The 18,711-nt window shown below is 40.6% G+C and overlaps 1 long non-coding RNA gene across 1 annotated transcript in view; it reads left to right on the top strand.

Annotated features, from left to right (window-relative positions):
* LOC103350988 (uncharacterized) overlaps positions 1-17,975 on the top strand; it is a 183,184-nt gene extending 165,209 nt beyond the window's left edge. Inside the window, exons 5-6 of the long non-coding RNA XR_011381411.2 lie at positions 16,914-16,944; positions 17,460-17,975. This is a non-coding gene — a long non-coding RNA (uncharacterized LOC103350988). The remainder of the gene's footprint in view (positions 1-16,913; positions 16,945-17,459) is intronic.
* Positions 17,976-18,711: the final 736 nt, after the last annotated feature.

The following is an 18,711-nucleotide window of genomic DNA, read 5'->3' as shown; positions in this document are numbered from 1 at the left end:
TTACTTTGGAAGCTGGACAGAGTGAAGGACTTTTAGCTTGGAGCCAACAAGGTCTGCAGCTCTGACCGAGGAGTCCTTTGGCTCCAGGGCAGTTCCATTTGCAGTGACACAGCTGTGAGGGGCAGAGCTGCCAGGGCTCTTCAGAGGCCGCCTCCCGTCATGACTGTGTCTGTCCGAAGCCCTGGCTTTTCCCATTAAAACACCAATGCCATTCGGAGTGGACTGGCCTTGTTGGGGCTCTGTGATAGCAGACAACTATCTAAAGCTGTTATTAATCGGCTCTCACCTATCCTTACACTACTCCTGCCGTCTAGCTTGCTCTCCTTGTTCCTGGTCTTTGTAAAGTAGACCACAGAGGAGGCCTTTAGGATGTCGGCTGAGGGAGTGCTCAATCTCATCTCTGATCTTTAGTGGCCTGAGCTAGAAATCTGTGGTCACAGGCATGTTTTGACACTGTTCTTCCTGTGAGATAAGAGGAGGAAAGTTACGATTTTTTTAGGTAAGATCAAACATGAACACCATTATCCAAAGTGTCTATAAATTTTGAGGTAATTAGACTTTTGTATCTCCACTTTGTTTTGGTTTGAAAAGGGAGGTTTTGCGTGTTTACTATGCCCATGACAAAATAAATCTGCCTGTAGAATCATATCATAATGCTTTTATTTAGGCTATGTTATTTGTTTTTCTGCATGTGGCCAGGCTATTTTGCCTTTGATATGTGGCCAAGACTAGTACAGAAAATGTTAGACATCCTTTTTATAAGGTCTAAAGAGCAAACTGCAGATCCTGATGGAGAATTTAGAATAGAAACAGTTTCTCATCTTGAAGAGAATAAAGGCTTCTTAGATTGCTTACTGTCAATAACTTAATATTAAATGAAAACAGAAAGCAATTTTAACTGTCAAATAACAACTCAGGAAACTATCTATCAAAAGGCTTAATGTCATTCATAAATTTTTTAACACAAGTATTACTTGTTTGACCAGCAAACTCAAGTATAAACATGTCAATGACTTAAAAAAAACATTTTTGGTTTCTTTGTACCAGCAAGTTTAAAATATCTGATATAGAGATTTATTTAGGTCATGTGAACCAAAAATGTATTTTGGGTTAACTTAGCAGTTTAAGATTATGACCAATCTTACCTATAAGCCAATTAAGACAGAGTTCTTAATAAATTTTTCCATATAGACATAAAATATGTACACATGTATAACATATAACATACATTATAGGATAGAACAATAAAGTAGTTTTAGTAATAGCTTTTAAAATTCTTTAACTGTTTTTTAAAATAAAATAATTAATTAATTAGAATTACATCCTGCTTTTAGTAACCTGAATTAACCATACTTTTTCTCAGTTGGAACCTGTTAAACTTTGGCTTTATCTAGTTGCAGAGACGTCCCAAAGTACTGAATACAATAAAGGTCAGGAAAAAGAGGACACATTTAAAGACAGAACCAACAATGCTTTAATTTTCATAAGCAGTAAATCTGATTTTTAATGTTTATAGCAAAATACAAAACTGAATGACAAAAGACTTTAAATAGCCATGGTTAAAACTTAATAACCAACGAGAAGAGGCACTTGCTTACTCTACATAGTATTTTAGAAACACCTTAAGATTTTATAAAGCCTTTATCCTTTTTAGTCCTCTGGGCCTTTTTTATTTTATTAAGATAACCATCATGACTGATAACACAACAAAACCATTAGGCTTTTTTAACTTTTGGACATTTGTATCAGTAGCATTTTACATTATGACGACTTAAAATTTAGTACCACTTCACATCTTGACAGTATTTTTTAATAATCTAAATAGCCTAATTAGTTGGTGTTTATAACTTTGAATTTTTGAATGCCTGTCAAAGATGTCAAGAAGGCTTAAAATATAACATAGGCCGGATTTAATCATTGTTATAAAGTGACGAACCAAATGTTTTTGAATGAGTATATATTTAAACAAACCGTAACTCTTTTAATAAAAACTTAGCTGTTTTTAAACAATCAGAACTTAAGAGTGTTTATAACCTGGAACAATTTAAAGAAGTTACAAATAAGGAAGAGAAGAGAATTTACTGGAACTGGCTAGAAAACTGACAGAGTCACCAATCAAACAAAAACTGTTTACACCTGGATGTCTTAACATGCTGCTATTATACCGTACGAACATCTGCATTAAGGTCAAAATTGCGTTTACATGAAATGTTACTCTTTTTATAAAATTCTAGCTGGAAATCAGTGACATAAACCCAAGATTGCAAAATCTACCTTAGGGGACTGTAACAAGAGCTGATTATCTAGTGCTATTTTTTTAAATCTGGATCTATAAAAACCAAGTCACAAAACAAGTATGGCAGGTTACTAGGCAATTTTTTTAGGCAATGATCTTTCTAGATTTAACAGAGAGAAATTCTTGAATGTACACTGAAAAGGTATTGGTTTAGACTGAGCAGAGCCCACGGTCAATGGAACGGACCGAGAGACTCCAGAGACAAAGGGATAAAGGAGACAGGCAGGACAAGGAAAAGAATTCACCTCCTGGGATTATGGATGCAGACAGAACATCAGAAAGTGACCACGAAACAGGAACAGAAACCAGTTATATCCAGCAAAGGTTAATAAGCCTTTTCTTAACTAGGCCAGAATCTCCTGTCTTAATGTTTCAAACAGGAGACAGAGGCAAGAATAACAGTAACGACAAATAGCACAATGACAGAAAAGAAATTGTATCCAGGAAAGGCCTTTCTTTTACCAGACCAGAGTCCCACTTCCTAACGCGGTCGCGCTCAATCGGAAGGGGACTTGTGTTAGTGTCAGACATCCAAACACCCAGAAGGTGCCACCAGAAAGCAGGAGTTGACTTACTGGAGGACCTAAGGCCAACTGGCCGGGGAAGAGGTGGAGCCGAGCCTCCCAGGTTGGTGGATCAGAGCATGGGGCCTTGGGACATCATCGGGGGCGCCTCCCCTGTGGCCAGAGCCCTGACCTGGAAGCATCAGTGTGAGATCTTCCCCCAGGGGTGGTCTCCGAGTCTCTCTGGGGCCTCTAAATGTGGTGCCTGAGCGAGCGCAAATAGAGGAGCCCCTCACATTGGTACAATTGGACGGTCCTTTATTGCCAGTGGTGGAGAGATGGAGTGCCGGCTCATGCCCTACAGAACTCTCGACCCTGAAGCTCAAAGCAACAAGGTTTACAAAGGCAAAAACCACAAAAATGGGAGGGGGAATACATGGTTGCTAGGATTGGGGGGAATACATGGTTGCTAGGATTGGGGGGAATACATGGTTACTAGGGTCAAGCTAACCTAAGACCTATGCAAAACTAATATCAATTACAATCTTGACAATAGACAAATTGCAATCTTTACACTAATCCAGGTGCAGCCTATCTGCTTTACGCTTGAGCGATCATGATAGGGAGCTTCTATGCTCTGCCAAGTGGGATGCATATGCTGTTGTTGAATGAGAATTGTTGTTGTCTGAGTTTTAGATCATAGTTTCAGACCAGAATCTCATGGTGGGGGGTGTGGTGCTTTCTCAAGATGGAGTCTCTGGTGCTCTGAAATGGAGTCCCTACTGCCAAGGTGACACTTCAATGTCACAACAATTCATATGTATCTTTGTTTTTTAAAGACTGATTTATTTTGGGAGTCAGAGTTACAGAGAGACATCTTCATCCAGTGGTTCACTCCCCAGATGGCCGCCACAGCCAGAGCTTGGCCAGGGCTGGGCCAGGCCAAAGCTAGGAGCTTCATTTGTGTCTCCCATGTGGGTAGCAGGGGCCCAATCACTTGGGCCATTCTCTACTGCTTTTCCCAGACTATTAGCTGGGAGCTGGATCAGATATGGAGCAGTCAGGACTCAATCTGTTGCTCTTATAGGATGCTGGCATAGCAGGCAGTGACTTTACCTGCTATGCCACAATACCAGTCCCCATATATACCTTAAAAGAGAAAACTTACTCTGAGTTTTAAATTTTCTTCAACATACACCCAAAATCTCCATATGTAGCACTTTGGTATTCACATAATATCCTACTAAACATATTCCAAAATTTACTTAACCATTTATCCAACTTAACTATAACTTCAGACTCTTATTCAAAAAGGTTGAATGACAACTAGTTAAATTTTTTATTCTTATAGCATTTCTATATGGTCTTATTTTTTGTTTGTTTTGTTTTTCAGTTTGATAGATGGACCAAAATCCTATTTCCTTCTTAGATAATTAGATGTACCATAATATTCTCTCCTTGACATTAGGTTATCTGAGGCCTCTGCAACCTTTATCCTAATTCTAAAATATCTCTGTAACTTTAAATCATTCTAGTGCCTACAGTGGCATAGCACAGTTGTGGTAGTAGGTGAAGGCAATGCATTTTGTCTAGGTGTCAGCCCTTCTCCCACAGCCTCCCAAAAGCTTACAATGTCTTTTGTGCATCTAAATCTCTTTCTTGGCAGTATTGCCTTCTTTGCATATGAAGTTTCTGGTCCCATTTATTATGTTCTATTTATGATGGAAACAATATCTCAATAAATACTCATGCAAAGGATCCTAGATTCAATTCAATAGCCAGAATTTAGGCTCCTGTTCCTTATAGTTGCTCTTGAATGACCACAGTCATGGATTCCTCCCCATGCCCATCCTGCCTGTTTTCTACGCATGGAACATATCACCACTTAGTTCTCATTGTCAGCACAGGCCACGTAACCACCAGCCATGTCTGCCCTCACCACCGCCTACCGCCCTTGAACGGGGCTACTGTTCCTGGGAGTGGAGTGCCTTTTCCTCTACAGCTGAGAAAGCAGGCCCAGCTTCTAGCCCAGACTCGCACTAGGGAAGGACTTCGGTCAATTCCCATTCCTTCTCTGGGCCTTCATTTTCTCACCTGTAAGAGGGGAGTTGCACTCAAAGTCCTTAAATGTGATTTCAGCACCTGTGTTGGATGAGTTTTGAGTCTCTCCCTTAGCACTTTCAGGATGGGTCTGCCGAAAACAGGTCTACAGCCCCACCTGCAGAAACTCCACCTTCGTCCCAGTTTCTCAGGTCAGCAATTCTTGCTCTAAGAACGTGAACTGCCCTCTGAGGCCCTGGTGTCACATGCTCGGTCACACGCGCTGGAGCCGGAATCCAGAAGCAGATAACAGATATCTCAGAAACAGTTCCTGAGCGCTCCTGACGTATGTTCTTGTTGACTAAAGGACATCTGTGCCTTGTGAACATTTTAATAATATTAAGTGATTTTATTTCTAATATGTTTTTGAAATGAGTGCCTATCAGTACAGCTGGATGGTTGGACAAAAGATCCTTTCTCTCTTGGAAAATCCCTCCATCAGACCAAGAAAGACCGGTGCTTTCTGCAGGATAGTACAGGGATATAATATTTGACCCTGGGACTTCTGTGACATCTGAAAAGTATCAATGTTCTTAATCTCCCGAGATAACTACACAATAACAAACTAGTAACTGTTTTTTTTCTAAATGCTTCCAATTTTCTTTCACATCATATTTTAGCATATTCTTATAAGTTAACCAATGTTAAATTAATAAATATAAATTAAATCTTAACCACACTGAATACTGTGGAAGGCTGTGTGGCCAATAGCATCACTAATTGTAAGCATTTGTAATCATAGGCTTCTATTTGAAACAGAATCTTATAAATAATGATTCTGTGATTTCTGAGCATAGTTGGTCATCACAATGGCCCAGAAGCACGTTCAAAAAATACAGGTTCAGGGGCCAGCGCTGTGGTGTAACAGCTAAAGCCGCTGCCTGCAGTGCTGGCAACCCATGTGGCCGCTGGTTCATGCCCTGGCTGCTCCACTTCCAATCTAGCTCTCTGCTGTGGCCTGGGAAAGCAGTAGAAGATGCCTCAAGTCCTTGGGCCCCTGCACCCATATGGGAAGACCTGAAGGAAGCTCCTGGCTCCCGGCTTCAGATTGGCCCAGCTCCAGCCGTTGCGGCCAATTGGGGAGTGAACCAGCAGATGGAAGTGAAAGACTTTCTCTCTCTCTCTCTCTCTCTCTCTCTCTCTGCCTCTCCTTCTCTCTGTGTGTGACTCTGACTTTCAAATAAATAAACAAATCTTTAGAAAAAAATACAGGTTCAGGGCCAGCACTGTGGCATAGGGGGTAAAGCCGCTGCCTACAGGGCTGGCATCCCATATGGGCACCGGTTTGAGTTCCAGCTGCTCCACTTCCAATCCAGCTCTCCGCTGTGGCCTGGGAAAGCAGTGGAAGATGGCCCAAGTGCTTCAGCCCCTGCACCCATGTGGGAGACCCGGAAGAATCTCCAGGCTCCTGGCTTTGGATTGGCCCAGCTCTGGCAGTTGCAGGCATTTTGGGAGTGAACCAGTGGATGAAAGAGCTCTCTCTCTCTCTCTCTCTCTCTCTCTCTGCCTCTGTAACGCTGCCTTTCAAATAAATAAAGCTTTAAAAAAAATACACATCCCTATGCCTTGAACCCATTCCCAATGACTTAAAAGCTCCAGGTAAAGTATCTAGAATTTGTGTTTTTAATGATTTTCCAGGTGATTCTTTTGCTGTAGTCAGCTTGGAACCAATATTTGAAAAATTTTGGGGTGCCATTAACATTTCATTCCTCTCTCTTTAAGGGACTTTGCTTTTAACAGTACTGCAAATAACTATGCCAGTTCTCTCTTGGCTTGAAGTTTGTTGAGGCACTCTCTCCTTTCCTGTTTGGCATGCAGACAAAATTTGTCCACAAATTCTTTTCAACCACTGGTGTTACTGAGTCTTGCCCATTGGAACTACGATAATTAATTTACAGCTACCTCCCATAATTGACACCAGTTATGAAGTCTTTCTCTTACAAAGGCCAAGTATTTTTACTTCCTTAATCATATTATATATGTATATGATCCAGGTTTTTCTGCCATCTCCTTCATTCACTGTTGGATAGAACCCACCTTGCATGTGCACCTTCTAAAATGTGGAGGGCAAAGCTGACTTCAAATCATGCAGCACTGTCAGTGAAAACAGGGATGAGAGTACCACTTCCCACTTCCTGAACTCTGCATGTGTACTAATGCAGTCCAAGAGAACAGAAGTGACTTAGACAGCTTCATCACATCATTGGCTCATATTGCACTAATTGCATGGTGAAGTCGTTTTCACATGTGTCAGTTCCCATACTGAACTTATGCACTTGAACATTTGAAGATTTTTTTTAAATTAGTCACATATCTGTATTTTTAGTTATTTGTAGTAGTTCTTCACGCTGGATTTGATGTAAAGTCAATATCATTTTGGATCCTCGTCCTTTCAACCACCTCCAGCTATTCATCCCTGCTCCATGTCGGTCACAAATCTGATACACGTGCCATTAAAAAGTCTGCCAAGTTACTGCAACAAGTCACAGAATCTCTACTTGGAGTGAATGATTGATTGTTAGGAATAATTATTTCTTAAGGATTAAGATAAAAATAAAATGAATCGAACTTCAGCACAACCCTTAAATCAATCATATGCTTCCCAGTGGTGTTTTGTAGTTGAACTGTATTCTAAACCTGTGGGCTTTAAAGGGGTTTAATGTCTTCTATCTGGAGCTGTAAAAATCTTCTTGCTGTTTTAATCTAGATAGTCTCTGGTTGCCCTGAGTTACATAATTAAATTCACTTCCTCCCTTCCCCCATGGGTTTTGTTTTAAACTCTCATCATATAGGAAATAGGAACCAAGGTACATTGCACTTGCTTTTCAATTCTTCTTTTTCCGATCCTTCCTTGGTTGAAGAGCAACTTTGAAAATTTAGTTTTAAGTCTCTGATTGTTATTTTAGTTAAAAAATAAGCTAATATTAGGAATAAACATACAATCTAAAATAAGAGTGAATATATCATCTTTAAACCAAAATGCAAAAATCTTTCTTCTTTGTGGCATGTGAAGACGATTACTATAATACAAAGTTAGTTGTTGAACTCCTGTAGAAATGTGAAGATACTGTAACTAATCCCAACTCTTTTCTATCCGAGTTTATAAATCACTTGCAATTTGTTCTCTTCATGAATTCCTTTTTCTATTTTTGAAGTTTTTGCCACCATGATCCTTAATCCAAGCTTCTACAATAGCCCCCACGTTAGCTCTCTTTTCTAAAATTTTAAAACTCAGATAAGAGAATATAAGGATTTAAGAAAGTGTTGAAATGGATATCACAAATAGTCATAGCACTTTCCAGTAAAGTCCATAACACAATTATAATCATGTAGCAATAAAATTATTATCTGAATATTGCTCTTATAATAGAGAAATCATCCAATAGGTAGCCTCCTTTTTAAAAGATAACAAGAAGGTAAGATAATTGTCCTAAAATTCTAAACTAATTCAAAATCCTTAATTCATCCCATGAAATGTAAATTTGGCCTCCATTTGCTTGTAGTTCCTGACCCATTCTTCCAGGAGTCAAGCTGACTGGTTTGAGATGTCTAACTGTGGACATTTAGGCCGCAGAACTGGCAAGTCTAGCGGCAGACCGCTGAGAACGCCTTCCCCATCTCCCAGGGCAATGGGTGACATCCTCGAGCAGTTGTCAGACCCACTTGAGGAGCTTTTTGGTTTTGGTTTTTATTATACAAATTCCCACACCCCACGTGAGAACCACTGCACGGGGTGGATGTGGGAAGACTGAGAATTTCCGAATTTAAGAATCTCCCCCAGATGATTCTGATGATCAGCCAAGGTTGTGAACCACAGCCTCAGGAAATTCTGGTAAATGGGTAAGAGAAATTTGAATGCCAACAAGAGGAAGTATGCCACCCTAAATATAAGTTTTTACAGTTGCAACCAGTTAAAACCATGTAAATGAAGTCTTTGAAAATGGATTAAGAGACGGAACACATATTTTCCTATTGGATTTATTTTAAAAATAGTTGAAGTCTCAATGTGAAGGTTAAAATTGTAATCATATTAACTTTGCAGAGTGAATAACGTTCAAATCTAGCATGGTTTCAAGAAGATGCTGGGGGCCAGCGATGTGACGTAGTGGGGTAGGCCGCTTCCTGCAACATCAGCATCCCATGTGGTCACCCATTCAAGTCCTGGCTGCTCCACTTCCAATCCCGCTCCCTGCTAATGAGCCTCGAAAAGCATTGGAGGATGGCCCAAGTGCTTGAGCCCCTGCCCCCATGTGGGGGACCCAGAATAAGGTCCTGGCTCCTGGCTTCGGATCGGCCCTGCTCTGGTTGTTGCAGCCATTTGGGGAGTGAATCAGCAGATAGAAGATCCTCCTCTGTCTCTCCCTCTCTCTCTGTAACTTTGTCTTTCAAACAAATAAATATTAAGAAAAGTAAAATCTTTAAAAGAAGAAGAAGATACTTTCAAAAAACTCCCTTGGTAACACACCAGATTTGTTAGGCTGTAATATTGAACCACTTCCAAAACTGCTAGTGCCAACATCCTGTTCTCTGTATATAACCTCCTCTACATCTGCTTACTCACCCAAGGGTCAAGTCAAATGATTCCAACCTTGTTTGACCTCATTAGGATATTCTGTCCCCTGTCCCCCCATTTTCCTAATCCACCTGCCCACTCTTTCTTCAGCGACCTCCTTCCTCCACCCAGAGACTAACCCACAAGATCAGCACCACGCCTGCCAATCACATCAGCTGCTTGCCTCTCCATTTCCTTATCACAGGTGTTTAGAAAATCCTCGACCTGGACCAATACTGCCACAGGTAGGCACACAGTAGGTTTCGCTAGTGTATAAATTTGGGGTAACAAACAACAAATAGGTCCTCAGCCTTGTATGGCACCCTTATTGCTTCCCTATTATAAATTCCCCTTCTCAACAATACCTTTGTACTTTCTTTGCATGTCCCTCCACATAATCCATTCACATGAGAGTCTCGGATTCTGTTTTCCTGATTTTGCAGAAGTCGTTCATTATGAAACAAATTTCACTCCCTCACCTGTGTAGTCAACTGCTTCCTAACACGGGTCGTTCCTAGTGACATTTAAGAATGCTAAAAATGTTTGAAAATAATTTTGACCCAATTTTTTTCTACTCGGATACCCTTTTTCTTCACTTTTAGGACCAAGTTTCTTAACCTCCAGACAGTCATAAATGGCCTTCCCTTTTCAGCACTGTTATGATCTGGGTATGAATTTGGAGGCTAGATGTCCCCCTAAGGCCTGTGAGTTAAAAGCTTGGTCTCTTGTGTTAATGGTACTAAGAAGATAGAAACTTAATCCAACCATGGTTTTTAGAGGTGAGGCCTTTGGGAAACTGGATTGGGTCCTTAGGGAAGAGCCCATGTGACTAAATCCTAGGTACTTTGTAAGAGACCACATAGACAGTGTGTGTTCCCTGTCTTCTGTCATTTTCAGGTGTCCTATACCATCACAAGACTCTTCCAGCAAGAAAGCCCTCACTAGATGCTGAACCAATGGGACCATCTAATTTTGGACATGAACTTCCAAAATTGGGAGCTAAATAGACCTTTTGTCTTGATAAAGCTAGTTGCCTCATGCATTTCATTGTAGTAGCAAAAAGTTGACTAACACACCTTTTACTAACATTCAACCTACTCTGATTTGGTCTCTGCTTTTCTCATTGCCAAACCCAATGGACATTTTTCAGCTCTTGTTAGAATTCGACACTAACCACTCATTTCTTTTTGAAAGGTTGATCTGCTGGCTTCCATGGATACCTTTATCTACTGGTTTTCTACCTAGCTCTCTGGCCACTCTTCCTTAGGTAATTCTCACTCTCTCCATTTCTTCCTTCCTGCCTGCCTTCCTTTCTTTCTTCTCTCTCTCTCTCTCTCTCCCTTTCAGACTCACCCTTCTCTACATTTAATCTATGGATTCAATGTTAGAGTTTCTTAAGGCTCAATCATGGGAGCTGTTTTGTTTTGTTTTGTTTTGTTTTCTTCACATTCTGTTATATTTCAACAGGCAATTACTTCTGTTATCAATTATGTGACTTGAAAAATTCTAATCTAACTCACACCTCTCTTCTAAGTCTAAAACTCTTCATGTATTATTTTCTTTTTTAAGATTTTATTTGTTTACTTGAAAGTCAGAGTTAGAGAGAGGCAGAGAGAGAGAGAGAGAGAGAGAGGTCTTCCATCCACTGGCTCAATCCCCAGATGGCGGCAACGGGCCAAAGTTGTGCTAACCCAAAGCCAGGAGCCAGGAACTTCGTCCGGGTCTCCCACATGGGTGCAGGGGCCCAAGGACTTGGGCCATCTTCTACTGCTTTCCCAGGCCATAGCAGAGAGCTGGATCAAAAGTGGAGCAGCCAGGACTCGAACGGGGGCCCATATGGAATGCCAGCACTGCAGGCAGTGGCTTTATCCACTACACCACAATGTCGGCCCCTCATGTATTATTTTCCATCTCAGTGTGATTCTTCAATCTCACTACGTCAATGACCAAAACTCTAGCCTTCCCATCAAAATTTGTTTGCTCCCTCTGATATTTCTAATCTTATTAAAGGATCTCACCATGCATCTATTTGCATAATGTACCAATTTCAGATTCAACCTTTATATCATTCTTTTCACATTCTAATATTGTATTCATCTTCTAAAGATCCATATATTTTTATCTTTAATGCATTTTTTACCCATTCACACTTTTCATATCTTCCACGTCCATTTTCCAAGATATAATCATCTCTAACTTAAAATAATATACTAGTCTTTGAATAGATTTCCCTTCAATTTTTGTGTCCCCCATTCTAACCCATTTTTGATACTACACCAAGACTGATCTCTAAAACGCAGTTCTCACTTTGTTCTTCTTGGCTAGAATAAGTTTCTCCCTATTATTGAAATAATGGAGAAAATGTCATCCCCATAATACACCAATCCCTAAAGCTTTACAAATACTTAAAGCTTTCTATCATTATTGAGCTAAAGACCAAAATCCTCCACATTTTTAAAATCCTTGATTACAAGAAGTTCTTGCATTGTTTGGCCCTTGATTATTGTTCTAGCTCACTTTATATCAATAACATCCTAGTTTTTCTCTGTCCTAAATCTTTTTTGAACTAGAGAGGTGATCAAGGTTATTACAGAGTAAATTAAGACAGAGGGCTGGGGAGTTGACATGATTCTAAGTAGAGTAGAAAAGTGGATTGACAGGCTTCCCAAGTGAAGGTCAACTGACTTGGGTGGTTTCCACGAACAAGAAAAAAGAAAAATATTTTTTGGAACATTAGCTGTGTAGCAGGCAGGAGGAGCTGTACTGACTGGCTCTAGCAATTGGAGTTATACTTCAAGTTAATGATAAGCCAATATCATTTCCCTGACCATTTATCTTCTGATTGGGTCACATAAGGTAATTGAATGAAGATGCTGAATGAAGTTCTGAATGTTTCAGGTTTTTTGATGGTTACACTAATCTCTGCAGTTACTCCAGGAAAGTGGTATTGCTTTTCGTTTACTCTTTTGGTAAGTAGAAGCAGGGCTGAGAGTTTCCACTTGGCCTTTCCTACCAGGGAAATACACTGAGTAGGGGGGAAAAAATCAGTGTGTTGATCAGCCCTCAATTCACTGACTTGGAAAACAGTATGTAGAGCTTTCAAACTGTTGAGTATGGACATTCCAACTGTACATTACAGAATTGGAAAATAGCCATGAAATGTGTTCAGGGACCACATCTTCCACCATGATGTGGCCCTGAGTCAAACTCCGCTCATCATTCATCTGAATCAGTCAACCTCAATCAGTTAGTCAATACCAGGGAAATCTGTGGCCAACCATTCTTATTACTGCTTTGAGTGAGGTGTTAATTACAATAACCACATCCATCTGGTCTCTGCTGAATGAATGCTACTACTTGGTCTTTACCACTTCAGGGCCCAATCAGCCCCACTGAATTCAAAGAGGCCTTTTCAATGGCAGAATTTCCCAGTGTCACTTCTGGCTTGCAAAGAAAACCCAAGGCAGAGGACTTAAAGAATGCAGGAAGTCTTCCAAACAAAGTATTTCTCAAGTTTTGGAGAAGTTGTATCCTCAGGATTTCATGGGACATAATTCAGTGGCAAGTGAATTGCTTGCACAAAATCCATTTCAGAATTCCAATCTCTCTTAGTGTTTTCATAATAAGGAAAAAACTTACGTATTTATCCATGCAGTTACCATTTATGGTACTCTCGATTCATTTGTATAGGTCATTATTTCCATCTAGTATTTTCCTTTCTCCTAAAAATTATCCTTTACTACTCTCCCATAATGTAAGTCTGCTGGTGATTAATGCAGTTTTTCTATGCCTGAAAAATTCTTTATTTTGCTTTTGTTTATCAAAACAAAAGATATTTTCACTGCAATTATAGATCACCAGTTTTTTCCTCTAGTATTTTCTAATTGTTGCTGTACTGTATTCTTGTTGGCATTATCTCTAACATAAGTCTGCAGCATATATGGTACATACAGCATGTGTGTGTGTGTGTGTGTGTGTGTATACTGTATCTGTATCTCTCTTCCCCTGAACATAAGTGGCTATCTCTAATTGCTTCTTTTTTTTTTCTTTTTTTTTTTCTTTTTTTTTTTTTTTTTTTTTTTGACAGGGAGAGTGGACGGTGAGAGAGAATGACAGAGAGAAAGGTCTTCCTTTACCATTGGTTCACCCTCCAATGGTTGCCGCGGCCGGCGCGCTATGGCCAGCGCACCGTGCTGATCCAAAGCCAGGTGCTTCCTCTTGGTCTCCCATGTGAGTCCTTGGGCCATCCTCCACTGCACTCTCGGGCCATAGCAGAGAGCTAGCCTGGAAGAGGGGCAACCGGGACAGAATCCGGCGCCCCGACCGAGACTAGAACCTGGTGTGCCGGCGCCTCAGGCAGAGGATTAGCCTATTGAGCCACAGCGACGGCCTCTAATTGCTTTTAAGATTCTCTTTTTAATTAGTATTTTTATTTTGTTAATTAATTTAAAAGGGAGGGGAAAGAGATAGTTCAACTTTTTTTTTCTTTCTGTTTAATTTTGGGTAGTTTCTATACTATGTCTTCATGTTTACTAATCTTTTTTCTACAATGACTCATCTACTGTTAGCCTTTTCTAGCATTTGTTTAATTTGGGACATTGTGGTTTTCACCTCCAAAACTTCAACTTGGGTCTTTTAAAAATTCCTTCCATGCCTATAATTTTATTTTGTAGCATATGAACTCTAACTATGTTTGTTTTGATCTTCTTGTCTACACATTTCAACATCTGTGTCAGTTCCTGGCAGATTTCAATTGATTAATGTTATCTCCTCATTAAGAACAGCATTTTCTCTTATTTTTTTTAAGATTTATTTATTTATTTATTTGAAAGAGTTACACATAGAGAGAGAGAGAGAAAGAGAGAGAGGTCTGGTTCACTCCCTAATTGGCTGCAATGGTCAGAGCCTCGCTGGTCCGAAGCCAGGAGCCAGGAGCTTCTTCCGGGTCTCCCACATGGGTGCAGGGGCCCAAGGACTTGGGCCATCTTCTATTGCTTTCCCAGGCCACAGCAGAGAACTGGAGCAGCCAGGACTCAAACCGGCGCCCACATGGGATGCCTGCACTGCGCCACAGCACCGGCCCCAGGAACAGCATTTTCTTGCTTATTTCCATGACTGGTAAATTTTGATTCAGTGCTAACCATTGTAAATTTTATGTTTTTATATGTTTGATATTCTCATCTTACATAAATTTATTGAGCTCTGTATTTTTGATACAATTGATTTACCTAGTTTACTTAGTTTTACTTTTCTTTTAATTTATTTACTATTTTTGCTTATTTGTTTGTTTTTGCAATAATATCCCTCTTCTATTGCCAGATCTTTATAAAATACTTTTTTTTTCTGAAGAAAAGAAGCCACAATCAACAGCAATGTGGTTTTCATGTTTGGGGAAACAGAAGAGTAGGAGCCACATGATAAGAGAAATGATAGCAGGTGCAGTGTTAGGAATGTAGAGCACACTGGCCAGTAGAACTTTCTGCAATCATGGAATGTTCCAGATCTTCAGTCTCTAATAAGACAGCCACTAGCATCATGTGCCTATTGAATATTTAAATGGTGGCTAGTGAGACTTGGCTTACATTTTCAATTTTGTTTAAATTTAACCAGCTTAAATCTAAATAACTACATGTATGTAGTAGTTATAGTATTGGAGAGCACAGAGCATCCACAGGGGAAAAACAAACAGATAATCATGGGGTGGGTGACAGGTGGAGTAGTGACGATGCCACCTGGTTTGCCCACAGCCCGTATCAGAGTGCCCGAGATTGATTCCCAACTCCACCACTTACTCTCATTTCCTGCTAATGTGCATTCTGGGAGACAGTGGTGATGGCTCAAGTGACACCCACATGGGAAATCCACACTAAGCTCTTGGCTCTTGTCTTTGGCTCGGCCCAGCCTGGGTATTTGGGGAGTGAACCAGAAAATGGAAGATTTTTCTTTTTTATGTCTCTCTTTCTATCTTCCTGCCCTCAAATAAATAAAATAAATGAAAAATTTAAACAACAAATCATCAGAAGTATATAGGCATGTTTTATGTCATTCAGAAAATTCAGAACTAGCAGAGAAGACACTGAACTGCTGGAAATTACATGAAATTTATTTAGTTACCTAAGAAAGGGATACGGAAACATTGACAGGAAAGAAATATAAATGAAAGTAATGTTAAAAACTCATGAAAAGTGTAATTAAATTATAAGCTTATTTTTATGAAAAGGAATCTGAAATCCACATGTATGAGAGGTCTTCAAACAGTATACAGAAAATGCCCATTATGGAAAAATTATTAATGGATTTCAGTTATTTTTACCAAAATAAATATATATTTTAATTCCATTTTTCCATGATCTTTGTGAAATGCTTGTATGAACTTCAAGTTGTAAAGAAATATCTGTCTTAGAGAAAAGACTGAAAGAACATACCTATATATTGAAATGTTGACTTTGGGTAGTGTAATTAGAAATAATTTCTATTTTTCTTTATGCCTTCTGCAGTTCTCAAAATTTCTAAGTGTATAAATTTTTCATTTTTTATTTTTAAAAATTTATTTATTTATTTGGAAGGCAGAACAACAGCGGATGACAGATTTTCCATCCACTGATTCACTCCCACAAATGGTCACAATGGCCAGGGTTGGGCCAGGTTGAAGCCAGGAGCCAAGAACCCATCTGGGTTTCCCACGTGGGTTGCAGGCACTTGGGCGATCATCTACTGCCTTCCCAGGCACATTAGCAGGAAGCTGGATAGAAACAGAGCAGCTGGGACCCAAACTGGAGCTCTAATATGGGATGCTGGCATTGCAAGCAGCAGCTTAACCCGCCGCACCACAGCTGGCCCCTAAAAGTCATTATTTTTCTATTTGTTTTAAGTCTGATTTGACTGGATAATATTTTGAATATTTATGGCCTTCCCTGTTCCCTGACTAGAGCAATTTCTCCATTTCCTCCCCTACGCAACTGATCTGATGCTGACCCTACATCATTGTTCATGGGAGATGCCAGGTTGGCCAGAAAGCAGAAGTTAGCTGGATGACCTCCTGTCTTTTATTTGAGGATGTAACAGTTGGCAAAATGTTTAAGAGAAGTTGCGAGTTTGGAAGAAACAGAAGAGGGACAGTGAAACTTCTTCCAGAGAACAAAGCGATCCCCTGTGTTTAAAAGAGAAGTCTGTGTGTTTCAGAGCACAGTCATCCTCAATATCCCAACGCATTCGTTCTGGGACACCCTTGTGTTGTCAAAACAGAGGATGCTCAAGTCCCTCACATGAAATAAAATGTATAGTATTTGAAATAACCCCTACACATGCTCCAGTACAGGTTAAATCAATTCTAGGCTATTTATAATACCTAATGCAAAGCCAATGCTATGTGAATAGTAGTTATACTCTACTGGTTGGGGAATAATGAAAAGAAAAAAAAAAGTCTGTACAATTTTTTTTCCTGAATCTTTTTGATCCACAGGTAGCTGAGTCCAAGGGTGCTGAACCCAAAGGTAAGGAAAGCCCGCTGTACAGGGGTACAGGGTGGGCGTGTTGGTAGTGTGAGGACTTGAGTGACTGAGGGCAATGGCCGCACGCTACATCTAGGGAGCAGAACTGATAGGCCCTGGGGACCCTGCCTTACAAGAATGCCCCATGTCTCAAGTGCAGTGTGAACGCCACAGAGACTCGTGAGCCCTGAAGGTGTCAGACAGTGGCAAAGAACATTTCACTGACGACCCGTACACATCAAAGGGCCTAGTGGCCAATGCCCTGTGTAAGTCCCTCAGACTGCGCCTCAGCCTTGGCACGAGTGTGGAGGACATTAGAAGAAAGGAAGTAAAATTTTCCACCACTAATTAATATATTTAATTTAAGATTAATATATTAAAAATGGTGCTGAGGAATTGGAACCCTTCTGTATTGCCGGTGGGAATGTAAAATGGTGAGACTACAGGTGGGAGACAGTCTGGCATTTTCTTGAAGTTAAACACAGAATTATTATATAACCCTGCGTTTCCACTTCTAGGTGCAGGACTCAAAAGGATTGATAGTAGGAACTTTAACAGATACCTGTGCACCCACGTTCAGCACAGCAGTGTTCACAACAGCCAAACAAAGCAAATGTCCAGCAACAGAGAGTGGATGTTTAAAAGGTGGTGTATTTGGAAAATGGAATATTCGGCTGTGAAAATGAATGATGTTCTGATACACGCCACAGTGTGAATGAACTCTGGAAGCATGCTTAGTGGAATAAGTTAGACACCAAAAAGCAAATGCTGTGTGATTCCATTTGTATGAGGGACATTGAATAGGCAAATCAGTACGAGTGAAAAGTAGGACAGAGCTTACCAAGGGCTGGAAGAAGGTGGAGAATGGGGAGTTATTGCTTAATGGATAGATTAGAAAGTTCTTGAAATGGATAATGATGATGGTTGTACATCATAGCAAATGTACTTAATGCCACTGAATTGTATGCCTAAAAAGAATTAAAATAATACACTTTTGTTATGCCTATTTTACTGCAAAAAAAAAAGACATAAAATACTGTGTCAGATGTTTTCCTGTTCTTAAGCTGTGTTAAGCAGATTCAGAACAGCCTAGAGCTAACTTCAATGCTAAGGCAATAGCCTTTTGGGTTTCTACCTGCTGCCCCATGAGTTATGAGGCCTTCTCATTCTAGCCAGTGAGAACACAAATTCTCCCCAGCCTCGCTGAGTTTCAAGAACGTTCTGCCTACGTCTTTCTGGTGACCAATTCTCTGGTCTCAGGAAATTGCCTGTGCGTGTGTTGATAGTACCTAGCCAAAGATTTGAGAGCACCTATCTGTAGGTCTCTGCAGAGCCTTCCTCTCTGACACCTGGCCCTGCACATCCCAGCCACCCTGCTCTGTCTCCTGCGCTCAGGGAGACGGGTGGCCTCTGGGCTGTTGCCTGGTAACCATCTCCAGGTTGCAAGCCGGTTGCATGGTGAGGCTCCCCCTGTCTCCAGGATAGCAGCCCTGCGCCGGCTCTTGTACAATGCCTGCGTCACGGCGGCCCTCGGGTCTCTGGAGCTCTTTCTGTCTGTAGCTCTCTCTACGAAGCACTGTGTCTAGATAATGCTGGCCACCTGTGACTCCCTGGCACTTGGTCTCTGTCTCTTCACGTCCAGGAGCCTTCTGCACTCTGCGCGGACTGTCCCTCTCTCCGCTGCGCAGAAAGCAGTGTGGGGCTCCTGGTTCTCCCCTGGCTCAGGTTGGCCTTCTGGAAACCACTGCTCTGCATATTTTATATGGCTCA

Source organism: Oryctolagus cuniculus, chromosome 13 (assembly GCF_051225735.1).
Source record: "Oryctolagus cuniculus isolate XC-2025 breed Fujian yellow rabbit chromosome 13, ASM5122573v1, whole genome shotgun sequence".
Lineage (NCBI taxonomy): Eukaryota > Metazoa > Chordata > Mammalia > Lagomorpha > Leporidae > Oryctolagus > Oryctolagus cuniculus.
Note: the sequence above shows the minus strand (reverse complement) of the source record. Positions and strands in the feature narration are given on the sequence as shown.